This window comes from Pseudorca crassidens, chromosome 8 (genome assembly GCF_039906515.1).
Source record: "Pseudorca crassidens isolate mPseCra1 chromosome 8, mPseCra1.hap1, whole genome shotgun sequence".
NCBI classification, from domain to species: domain Eukaryota; kingdom Metazoa; phylum Chordata; class Mammalia; order Artiodactyla; family Delphinidae; genus Pseudorca; species Pseudorca crassidens.
This window is the reverse complement of record NC_090303.1, coordinates 68,833,739-68,845,798: the sequence shown is the minus strand read 5'-3', so window position 1 is coordinate 68,845,798 and position 12,060 is coordinate 68,833,739.

The following is a 12,060-nucleotide window of genomic DNA, read 5'->3' as shown; positions in this document are numbered from 1 at the left end:
TTTGACCAGTGAATTAAGTAGCATTGATCAATTTTAAATAATGGGTCTGTGTATTAGTAAACTATTCTCTATATTGTTTGAACACTTTGGAAACATAAATTGTACTTTGCAATTGGATAGTTCAGGCTCAAGTCATTTGTCTCCAGTCATTAATGTGTAGATACATTACTAAGCCCTCTCACTTATCAGTCAGAGAAATAAATGAAGCAATATCAGATCAGTGTAGAGGAGGTGCAAGATATTAAACCACTTAAGTGAAAGATAATGAATAACATTTATTTTGAACAATACAGAGACTATGTCTTTAAATTCTATTTAAACTTGGAATACTAAAGAAACATAAGCTTTGAGAGTATAAAATGTAAGGAGATAAACACCTAGATAAATCATCACAAAAGAAAATACAACTCATAGAAGTCTTAAGGTCCCTCAAAATGTATTAACTCTATGATATGCCTTCTGCCATTCAATGTTTTAGTAGACATTATTTCTATCAGTATTTCATTAATCTTGAAGATTACAAGAGGAAATTTTCTGCAGAATATGTCCCCATCATGCACTCCTTTAAACATAAATGTTTCTTATGAATCCTTTTGAAATAATTTTTAATTTTGCATAGGCTAAATTATAGTCAATTAATTTCTAAAAGTGATTTTAGCTGTATCTTTTAAGGTTCTAATGCTTTGATGTAAAAGTACCACAATATTTAGCTGTAGTTATACCTGAAAATTTTCAATTATAATACATGCTGATCATCGGATACTGTTTTACTAATAGTCTACTGAGTTTTCATCTTTTTCATGACTTTGGGAAAATTGAAGATTTCTTTAAAGAGAGAATGTGTATGCTCTTTTGCTTAAGTTCAGTCTGGCTATATTCCTGGAAAACTCTTGTGTCTTGCATAGGATTTGAATCTGGTTGTTCATGAATTTCTGTCACTGATATGAAGCTAACCAGTGTCAACCACTAGAACTAATCCATCACGTACAGTTGTCACAGCACAAAGAATGTCAATTATCTCTCACAAAGTAACTGCGATGGCAAAATCAATTCAAGAATGTGCAGCAAATTATCTTCTAAATATAGCATGAAAAGCTAGAGTCTGTGGCATTCTCAAAAGTTGCTTCCCTAAAGAAAAGCCAAATGGCAGTCTGTTAGACAACACACCAGACACAGAGATTTGAGACCTGAATAAAAGCCTTAAAAAACTAGGAAAATTCCATTGTATCTCAAATGGAAGAATCCAAGCATAATATAGAGGTGAAGAAAAGCAATAGCTCTCCGTTATGAGCTAATCTCTTTTTCTTGTTGGCCCACTGAAATAGGATTTACGTTAGTTTTCCAACTGAAGAGAGAGGAAGGAATGGTATCCACCTGGCATGATGTTCTTTTATTCCTGATTTATATCAAAAAATCCAATCTATCACATATGGGGTTTATGTGGATGAATTGTGACAGAATCTAAAACATAGCTTTAAGTGATGCTTTATGTAGAAGGTTAAGGTCAATTGCTTTCGATTAGCATTACAAAAGAAGTAAAATACTCATAAAACATCACTTAAAACGGGGATATTGTTATTTGCATACACCACTAAAGGCCAGATATTTACAACATTTATGTTAGAATTTAGATAATTTAGTCTGAATAAACAAGGGCAGCAGCATGACTTATTTGCTAATGTTTATTGAGCGCTTATTATATCAAGCACTGGACAAGGCAATGGTATACAGTCATGAACAAGCTAAAAAGAATTACTACCCTCATGGAGCTTACACTCTGTAGAATAAAATGTAACTCTTAAGAAACATAGCAGTAGACACCTCTTACGGGATTTCTCCCTCTTTGTGCTTTACATGTGGAGATGCCTACCTGACTATATTAACAATAAAAGGACCTTGTCCTGACAGTGTGTAATTACCCTAAGCATATTGCAATTATTTTGCAATGCCAAATAGAAAAAACAAGAAGGGAATTGTATGAAAGCCTCCTTTGAACAAAGAGGAATAACAGATTTTATTAACAGTTTCAAATGGAGAAAAAACTTGTGTTTAATTCTGTTTAGAGTTTAATGATCTCCACCTGACAATTAAAAGGGAGACCCTAAGAGATCAAAATTAGAAATTCAATGAATATGTACAGTAGAAATTAAAGAAATTGCATTCCAAAACATATTTTATTTATTTTGACAAGTGTGATTTAGTTTCAATTAGTTAAGGTCATTTTAGTAGTACTGTGTTATTGATCTTGTAGAACATTTCACAAAATTGGCTAATTAATTCTTTCCTAGGAAATTAATGGCATTGATGAGCAATTTAATGGGAATGCCTGGGTTTTCAGATTAACAAAATAAGAAATATTAGTCTTTGCCAAACATCTATTTTATTTCTTAATCTGCCAATAAGTGAAAAAGGACACTGAACAGATTGATTTTTCTAGGAGGTGTGGTTTTTGGTGGAGGCAAGAAACTGCATAATCAGTAACTGGTTATTCCATACAAATGAACCACAAGTCAGTCAAAAAGTTATGACATTGCTGAATTATATGATGTATAAGGGGGTGGGAGTGGAAGGAGAAGTAGTCCTTGAACCTCATTGTCTAAGCCATTTTTAAGCGACAGAGCAAATAAATGGCACCCCAAGGGAGCAGTAGACACAGATGTATTAATCTTTCAGGCTTAGAATTAATGTTCTTAAGAACTATGTTTAAAGAATAAACAGGATCTTATGGTTTCCCAGTGACCGTTTAAGAAATTGACATTTAACCTCCTGACTCTGTGCTGCTAGGCCGTTGTTATAAAATCCAAAAAGATGCCACCATGCAATCCTCTCACTCAATACACTATTCTCTTGAGAGGCAAAGAGTTACAGACTGTACATGTCTGACCTTGGTATTTTGAACACTGCCAAGAGCAATATTCTCTTAAATTTTCTCCTCCTAATTAGTACAAGCTGTCTCTTGCTTTTTATCTCTCTACACATAAGTGGAAATATGAGTCAAAAAAAGACAAATTGTTCTTTGCTCCTTTCCTAGCTGCCACCAAGACAAATGATGTTCCTATAGGTTATGGGAACACTTCAAGTAGCTAAGAGCCCTTTATTACTTTTTACTAGTACCATGTGTAATAAAGGGATGAAGAATTAGCAGTATGGCACATCACTTAGATAACGAGCACCTACTGAAATTTGAAGCATTAGATGTTCCTTAGTCAACGATTCTATTGTTAATTCCTTTATTTTTTTATATTTGGAGTAAAAGTAGTGAACAGAGGGATATATATAAGTATATATACACACACACATATAAATGCATGCCTGGGGCTCTAAGTGTGGGTGTAGGTGTATATTCTGCTATGCAATTTGCAGGCGCAGATGTAAAGATAGTCTCAGGGATGATAAAAGGTAATGCCAATATCAAGAAGCATATTTATGCATATATATATATATAAAAAACTTACATGGTACATGGCATAAAAAGGTTTCCAAATACATTGGCATGGGAGTTCTACATGACAAGAAGGATAATGGGTCTTAAGGGGTAGGTAACTCTGGGCCTTAAAGTATGGATAGATAATTCTTTGTCCATATGACAGGTAAGTTTACGCAGAAATCTGCCCCAGTACTCCCCATCCCTTGATTCTGCTCCAGAAAAGAGAAAAGTGGAGAACACACTCAACCATATATATGTTTTATAGATGTGAAACAAAAGTAGCATGGAAAATATACACAAACACTGACAACAGTGTGAACTATGGAGGGGGATGATATGGAAGAATGCAACCAGAAGTGGCGGTTAAGGACCCTTTTACTCTTTCCACAATGATTTCTTTTCCTTTTTACAAGTAAAAATTTTGCAATAAAAGATGATAAATTAACTGTTTTTCACTATGAGTGGTAAGAATATGGATGCTTATTATATTACTAATTATTTTACTCTTTTATTTTTTTAAACGATTGATGGAATTTCCATAGTTATACAGAAAGGGAATGGAGAAAGTCCACAGGACATATTGAAGAAATGGTCACTAATTCAGCAAGGTCATCAAGATATATAAATCAGAAAGTATCATTGTGGACTTTTTTTTACCAGAGTAAGAAATCTCGATTTTCTTCAATAAGCAGTAAGTAGCCTTATAAAGCTTTTGAAAAATATGACATAATAGTAGTTGTTTCTTAAGATACTAAACCTAACAAAAAATTCCTAAAAGGTTCAATTCTTGAAATCTGCATATATTCATCATGTGTTGATTTAACCCAATGCTTTTTCCTGGGCTAGAGAACCGAGAGAGGCAAAGGTAACAGGGGTTACTCTATTTGAATTATTCAGTGAGATGTTAATAAGGGACTGAACTAAGTGGCAGCAGGACACAATAGATGAAAGAGGTATAACTGATTGATTGGACTTAGCAAAGGGTTAGAGAGGAGCCGAGAACATCTCTTAAGTAATTGGTAATGTTAAGGGCAAAAAAGGAAATTGGAGTTTTTTTAAAAGATGAGAGATATTACAGCTTCTTTATCTGCCAATGGGAATGACAAGATAAGAAGAAAAAATGGGTGCTGCAGGAGAGAAGGGTCTCTTACAGGAGCCATGTCCTGTGGTAGGCAGAAAGGATGGAACCCAGTGCCTTTATCAAGGCCCTACCCTTAGATAGTGTCACTGGGAGTTCCTCCATCATCACTACACATGTAGATGGGTAGATTGGAGATGTTCCTGTGCGACTGTTCCCTTCTGATTGTTTCTATGTTCAAATAGCATGCAAGTTTGATAGCTCAAAAAGAAGAGAATGGTAGAAATGGATGTTTGACAAAGAAGAAGTGAAATAGTCATCTAGGAGAGTAAGAGACAATTTATGAAGGAAATGTAAAGGGTTGCTGGACAGAGCTAGGATCCAACTTGAGGATAATGCTCATTTATTTAAGATCAGGGAATATTGGTGTACACTATTCTCCAGACATGAGTAGATGCAAAAGAGGCTAAAAATTGAATATAACTGGAGTTGGGTTTTGCAGGCATATAAGAAGATGCAATGGAAGGGGCCAAAGAATTGAAGATGTAAGCAACAGGCAAGTGTAAATATGAACTACAGAATCTAAGTTTGGATGAAGGAATATGAGAATTTTAAGGAGTTGAGAAAATGTTTGGCATGAAAACGCCATGTGACCAACAGACTGAAGATCCCAGACAAGTGGATGAATTGTGTGGGGAAGGAAATAGCAGGAAAATGTTAGAAAGATATGAAGGATGGATTGGAGAGTGGGGTGCTTCAAACTGAGATTATGCAGGGAGAGCTATTACTAGTAATGACAAAGTCTAGGATTACCCCATGGGAGTGAGCAGCTGATATAAAGTAGGGAATGAGATTCTAGTCAAAAAGGAGAACAAGGAACTAAAAAGTCAGGAGGTTAACAGGATCATCTGCATGAATACAGAATCACCAAAAATTGTGACGAAGTACTAATGGAGTGAATCATGTGGTAAAATCTTCAAGAAATGAACAAAAGTGATCTGGGGGTTTGTTAGATACAACAAGTCTGGGTAGTGGGCAATCTCTTGGTAACAACTTCAAAAGAAATCAGGGGTTTTGGAGGAGGACAGAAGGAAAAAAAGGTCTTAAAGAAACAAGAGGAATCAGGAAATAACGTTATCTAAACTCCAGACCCAGTAGTTCGAAGGGCATGAGAGAGAAAACCAACACTACTTGAAAAGACAACTCTTTAAGTCATCTCTAGGGAGAGCCAGAATGTAGCTGGAGAAAGAGGAGGAAGGCAATATTCTGAGACGAGGTGAAGTATGAAGGGGACATCTCTGATGACTGACTGTATATTCCAGAGGGCGAAGAAGAAGGGTTTGGGGTTGAGGAAGGTGGGAGATGTGGGCTAGTTAAAGGATATTCCAAGAATGAGCATCCATGTGATGAGATGACTTCAGTATCTTGGGCTTCTTGTGTGACTGACAGAAATCCAGATATTGGGCATGGTGAGGTTAATGCTGGAATTTTCTAAGAGGGTGGTGGTGTCTTTGGTGCTGTGTGGGGAGGAAACCATCTGGACAGGAGCACATGTAACTAATCGTGTCACTTCTTCAGTTGCATCAAAATACACTGAGGTCGGGAATTGCTAGGGGCCCTGAACCAAGATGGCGGAGTAGAAGGATGTGCTCTCACTCCCTCTTGTGGGAACACCAGAATCACAACTAGCTGCTGGAGGATCATCGACAGGAAGACACTGGAACTCACAAAAAAGATACCCCACATCCAAAGACAAAGGAGAAGCCACAATGAGACAGTAGGAGGGGTGTGATCACAGTAAAATCAAATCCCATAACTGCTGGGTGGGTGACTCACAGACTGGAGAAAACTTATACCACAGAAGTCCACCCACCAGAGTGAAGGTTCTGAGCCCCACGTCAGGTTTCCCAACATGGGGGTCCAGCAACGGGAGGAGGAATTCCTAGAGAATCAGACTTTGAAGACTAGTGGAATTTGATTGCAGGACTTCAACAGGACTGGGGGAAACAGAGACTCCACTCTTGGAGGGCACACACAAAGTAGTATATGCATCGGGACCCAGGGGAAGGAGCAGTGACCCCAGGGGAGACTGAACGAGACCTACCTGCTGGTGTTGGAGGGTCTCCTGCAGAGGCGTGGGTGGCTGTGGCTTACTGTGGGGAAAAGGACACTGGCAGCAGAAGTTCTGGGAAGTACTCCTTGGCATGAGCCCTCCCAGAGTCTGCCACTAGCCCCACCAAAGAGCCCAGGTAGTCTACAGTGTTGGGTTGCCTCAGGCCAAACAACCAACAGGGAGGGAACCCAGCCCCACCCAGCCCCACCCATCAGCAGTCAAACGGATTAAAGTTTTACTGAGCTCTGCCCAACAGAGCAACAGTCAGCTCTACCCACCGCCAGTCCCTCCCATTAGGAAACTTGCACAAACCTCTTAGCTAGCCTCATCCACCAGAGAGCAGACAACAGAAGCAAGAAGAACTACAATACTGCAGCCTGTGGAACAAAAATCACATTCACTGAAAGACAGACAAGATGAAAAGGCAGAGGGCTATGTACCAGATGAAGGAACAAGATAAATCCCCAGAAAAACAACTAAATGAAGTGGAGATAGGCAACCTTCCAGAAAAGAATTCAGATTAATGATAGTGAAGATGATCCAGGACCTTGGAAAAAGAATGGAGGCAAAGATAGAGAAGATGCAAGAAATGTTTAACAAAGACCTAGAAGAATTAAAGAAAAAACAGAGACGAACAATACAATAACTGAAATGAAAACTACACTAGAAGGAATCAATAGCAGAATAACTGAGGTAGAAAAACGGATAACTGACCTGGAAGACCGAATGGTGGAATTCACTGCTGTGGAACAAACTAAGAAAAAAGAATGAAAAGAAATTAAGACAGCCTAAGAGACATCTAGGACAATATTAAACACAACAACATTCGCATTATAGGGGTCCCAGAAGGAGAAGAGAGAGAGAAAGGACCTGAGAAAATATTTGAAGAGATTATAGTCAAAAACTTCCCTAACACGGGAAAGGAAACAGCCACCCAAGTCCAGGAAGCGCAGAGAGTCCCATACAGGGTAAACCCAAGGAGAAACACACCAAGACACATAGTAATCAAACTGACAAAAATTAAAGACAAAGAAAAATTATTGAAAGCAGCAAGGGAAAAATGACAAATAACATACAAGGGAACTCCCATAAAGTTAACAGCTGATTTCTCAGCATAAACTCTACAAGCCAGAAGGGAGTGGCATGATATACTTAACGTGATGAAAGTGAAGAACTACAACCAAGATTACTCTACCCAGCAAGGATCTCATTCACATTCGAAGGAGAAATCAAAAGATTTACAGACAAGCAAAAGCTAAGAGAATTCAGCACCACCAAACCAGCTCTAAAACAAATGCTAAAGGAACTTCTCTAAGTGGGAAACACAAGAGAAGAAAAGGACCTACAAAAACAAACCCAAAACAATTAAGAAAATGGTCATAGGAACGTACATATCAATAATTACCATAAAACGTGAATGGATTAAATGCTCCAACCAAAAGACACAGGCTTGCTGAATGGATACAAAAACAAGACCCATATATATGCTGTCTGCAAGAGACCCACTTCAGACCTAGGGACACATACAGACTGAAAGTGAGGGGATGGAAAAAGATATTCCATGCAAATGGAAATCAGAAGAAAGCTGGAGTAGCAATACTCATATCGGATAAAATAGACTTTAAAATAAAGAATGTTACAAGAGACAAGGAAGGACACTACATAATGATCAAGGGATCAATCCAAGAAGAAGATATAACAATTATAACTATATATGCACCCAACATATGAGCACTTCAATACATAAGGCAACTGCTAACAGGTCTAAAAGAGGGAATCGACAGTAACACAATAATAGTGGGGGAATTTAACACCTCACTTACACCAATGGACAGATCATCCAAAATGAAAATAAACAAGGAAACACAAGTTTTTATGACAGAACAGATAGATTTAATTGATATTTATAGGACATTCCATCCATAAACAGATTATGCTTTCTCCTCAAGTGTGCAAAGAACATTTTCCAGGATAGATCACATCTTGGGTCACAAATCAAGCCTCAGTAAATTTAAGAAAATTGAAATCATATCAAGCATCTTTTCTGACCACAACACTATGAGATTAGAAATGAATTACAGGGAAAAAAACTTAAAAAACACAAACATTTGGAGGTTGAACAATACGTTACTAAATACCCAAGAGATCAGGAAGAAATCAAAGAGGAAATTAAAAAATACCTAGAGACAAATGACAATGAAAACATGATGATCCAAAACCTTTGGGATGCAGCAAAAGCAGTTCTAAGAGGGAAGTTTATAGCAATAAAAGCCTACCTCAAGAAACAAGAAAAATCTCAAGTAAACAATCTAACCTTACACCTATAGGAACTAGAGAACGAACAAACAAAACCCAAAGTTAGCAGAAGGAAAGAAATCATAAAGATCAGAGCAGAAATAAATGAAATAGAAACAAAGAAAACAATAGCAAAGATCAATAAACCTAAAACCTGGTTCTTTGAGAAGATAAACAAAATTGATAAACCATTAGCCAGACTACTCAAGAAAAAAGGGAGAAGACTCAAATCAATAAAATTAGAAATGAAAAAGGAGAAGTTACAACAGACACCACAGAAATACAAAGCATCCTAAGAGACTACTACAAGCAACTCTATGCCAATAAAATGTACAACTTGGAAGAAATGGACAAATTTTTAGAAAGGTATAACCTTCCAAGACTGAACCAGGAAGAAATAGAAAATATGAACAGACCAATCACGAGCACTGAAACTGAAACTGTGATTAAAAATCTTCGAACAAACAAAAGTCCAGGACCAGAGGGCTTCACAGGCAAATTCTATCAAACATTTAGAAAAGAGCCAACACCCATCCTTCTCAAACTCTTCCAAAAAATTGCAGAGCAAGGAACACTCCCAAACTCATTCTATGAAGCCACCATCACCCTGATACCAAAACCAGACAAAGATACTACAAAAAAAGAAAATTACAGACCAATATCACTGATGAATACAGATGCAAAAATCCTCAACAAAATACTAGCAAACAGAATCCAACAACACATTAAAAGGATCATACACCACGATTAGGTGGGATTTATCCCAGGGATGCAAGGATTCTTCAATATACACAAATCAATCAATGTGATACACCATATGAACAAATTGAAGAAGAAAAGTCATATGATCATCTCAATAGATGCAGAAAAAGCTTTTGACAAAATTCAACACCCATTTATGATAAAAACTCTTCAGAAAGTGGGCATAGAGGGAAACTACCTCAACATAATAAAGGCTATATATGACAAACCCACAGCAAACATCATTCTCAATGGTGAAAAACTGAAAAGTTCCTCTAAGATCAGGAACAAGATAAGGATGTCCACTCTCACCACTGTTATTCAACATAATTTTGGAAGTCCTAGCCATGGCAATCACAGAAGAAATAAAAGAACATAAATTGGAAAAGAAGAAGTAAAACTGTCACTGTTTGCTGATGACATGATACTATACATAGAGAATCCTAAAGATGCCACCAGAAAACTACTAGAGCTAATCAATGAATTTGGTACAGTTGCAGGATACAAAACTAATGCACAGAAATCTCTTGCATTCCTATACACTAATGATGAAAAATCTGAAAGAGAAATTAAGGAAACACTCCCATTTACCACTGCAACAAAAAAAATAAAATACCAAGGAAGAAACCTACCTAGGGAGACAAAAGACCTGTATGCAGAAAACTATAAGACAGTGATGAAAGAAATTAAAGATGATACCAACAGATGGAGAGGTATACCATGTTCTTTGATTGGAAGAATCAATATTGTGAAAATGACTATACTACCCAAAGCAATCTACAGATTCAATGCAATCCCTATGAAATTACCAATGGCATTTTTTACGGGACTAGAACAAGAAATCTTAAAATTTTTATGGAGACACAAAAGGCCAAATAGCCAAAGCAGTCTTGAGGGAAAAAAACCGAGTTGGAGGAATGAGACTCCCTGACTTCAGACTATACTACAAAGCTACAGTAATCAAGACAATATGGTACTGGCACCAAAACAGAAACATAGATCAATGGAACAAGATAGAAAGCCCAGAGGTAAACCCAGGCACCTATGGTCAACTATTCTATGACAAAGGAGGCAAGGATATACAATGGAGCAAAGACAGCCTCTTCAATAAGTGGTGCTGGGAAAACTGGACAGCTACATGTAAAAGAATGAAATTAGAACACTCCTTTGTTTCTACCAAACACATTCCCACGAATTTTCCCCCTCACCCACTGTGCAAAGCTGCCTGGAGAGTTATGTGTATAAGGTGAGCTCATCAAACTTGGACAAAGGGAAAAAGAAAGGCTCTGTCCTGGAGAGAAGTTTTTGGCTGTATAAACAGAAACAGAAAGAAGAGGGCAGACTCTAGGCAATATCCTAGTGCCCCAAATAAGATAAGTGGACTAATAGAAGTCAGAAGAAAAATAAACAATGACAGGACAATGACACCAGACTGCGTGCCTCAGTTGTTAGTGGTGATGATAGCAGACAATTTAGAGGTAGGAATTTCTAAATCTCTTTTGGATTCCTCTAGTTTAGATAGTTTAAATAGGGCTTTTATCTTTTCTACTGGCATATTCATATAGGAACTACAAAAACTAGTGGTCGCTAATGGCTTTGATTTTGAAACTTTGAATCCTTTTGCAATGCAAAACTACACATGACTACCAAAACCAAAACTTGGATGGCCACATGTGGTCTTTAAAAACGACTGAACATGTGAACACAAACGGTCTCTCTTTTCTCCTACTGTCAAGACCTTAATCAGATAAACTGACATTACCTGAATTTTGACTTACTTTACAGAGCAAACCAATTCAATGAAAAAATGTGAACTAGCCATTCATCATAGATAGGACAGAAAGCCCAGATTAGGAGTAAGGAAAAGCAAGATGATCATTTCACATCCTTGAGGTCTCCAGGCATTCGTAGAGTACCTCCTACACTAGCAGGCCCAACGACATTCACAAAGTAAGCCCTTCTGAAGTCGTCAGTGTGTACTCTCACCTCCCACTCGAGAGGTCTGTGTTTAGTGACAGTCATCTCATAAAAGCTCCTTAGGCAACATCGTGTGTGTCAAGGTTGATAAAACAATATTAACATTTGTGTTTCCTGACTCTCAAGTCTATATTGTCAATTTAAACATCCAAATGCTGTTGGTGCTTTCATCTTGTTATGTGCATTTACATATGTATATAAAAATACATCACACAGCATGACTAACCACTTCCTTCAGGTTCATGAGTATACATTTTCCAAAGACAAGTATTTTCAGCTCCTTGATGTTGCAAGTATCCTGAACAGATGTTATTCTGGAAATATGTGATTGCACCAACATCAGCAGTAGCGAGGAGAAAGTAGATGTGACTTCGGTATGCTTAATTTATCATAGTTTTAGCAATTTTCTGAGAAGCACTCTGCATTTGA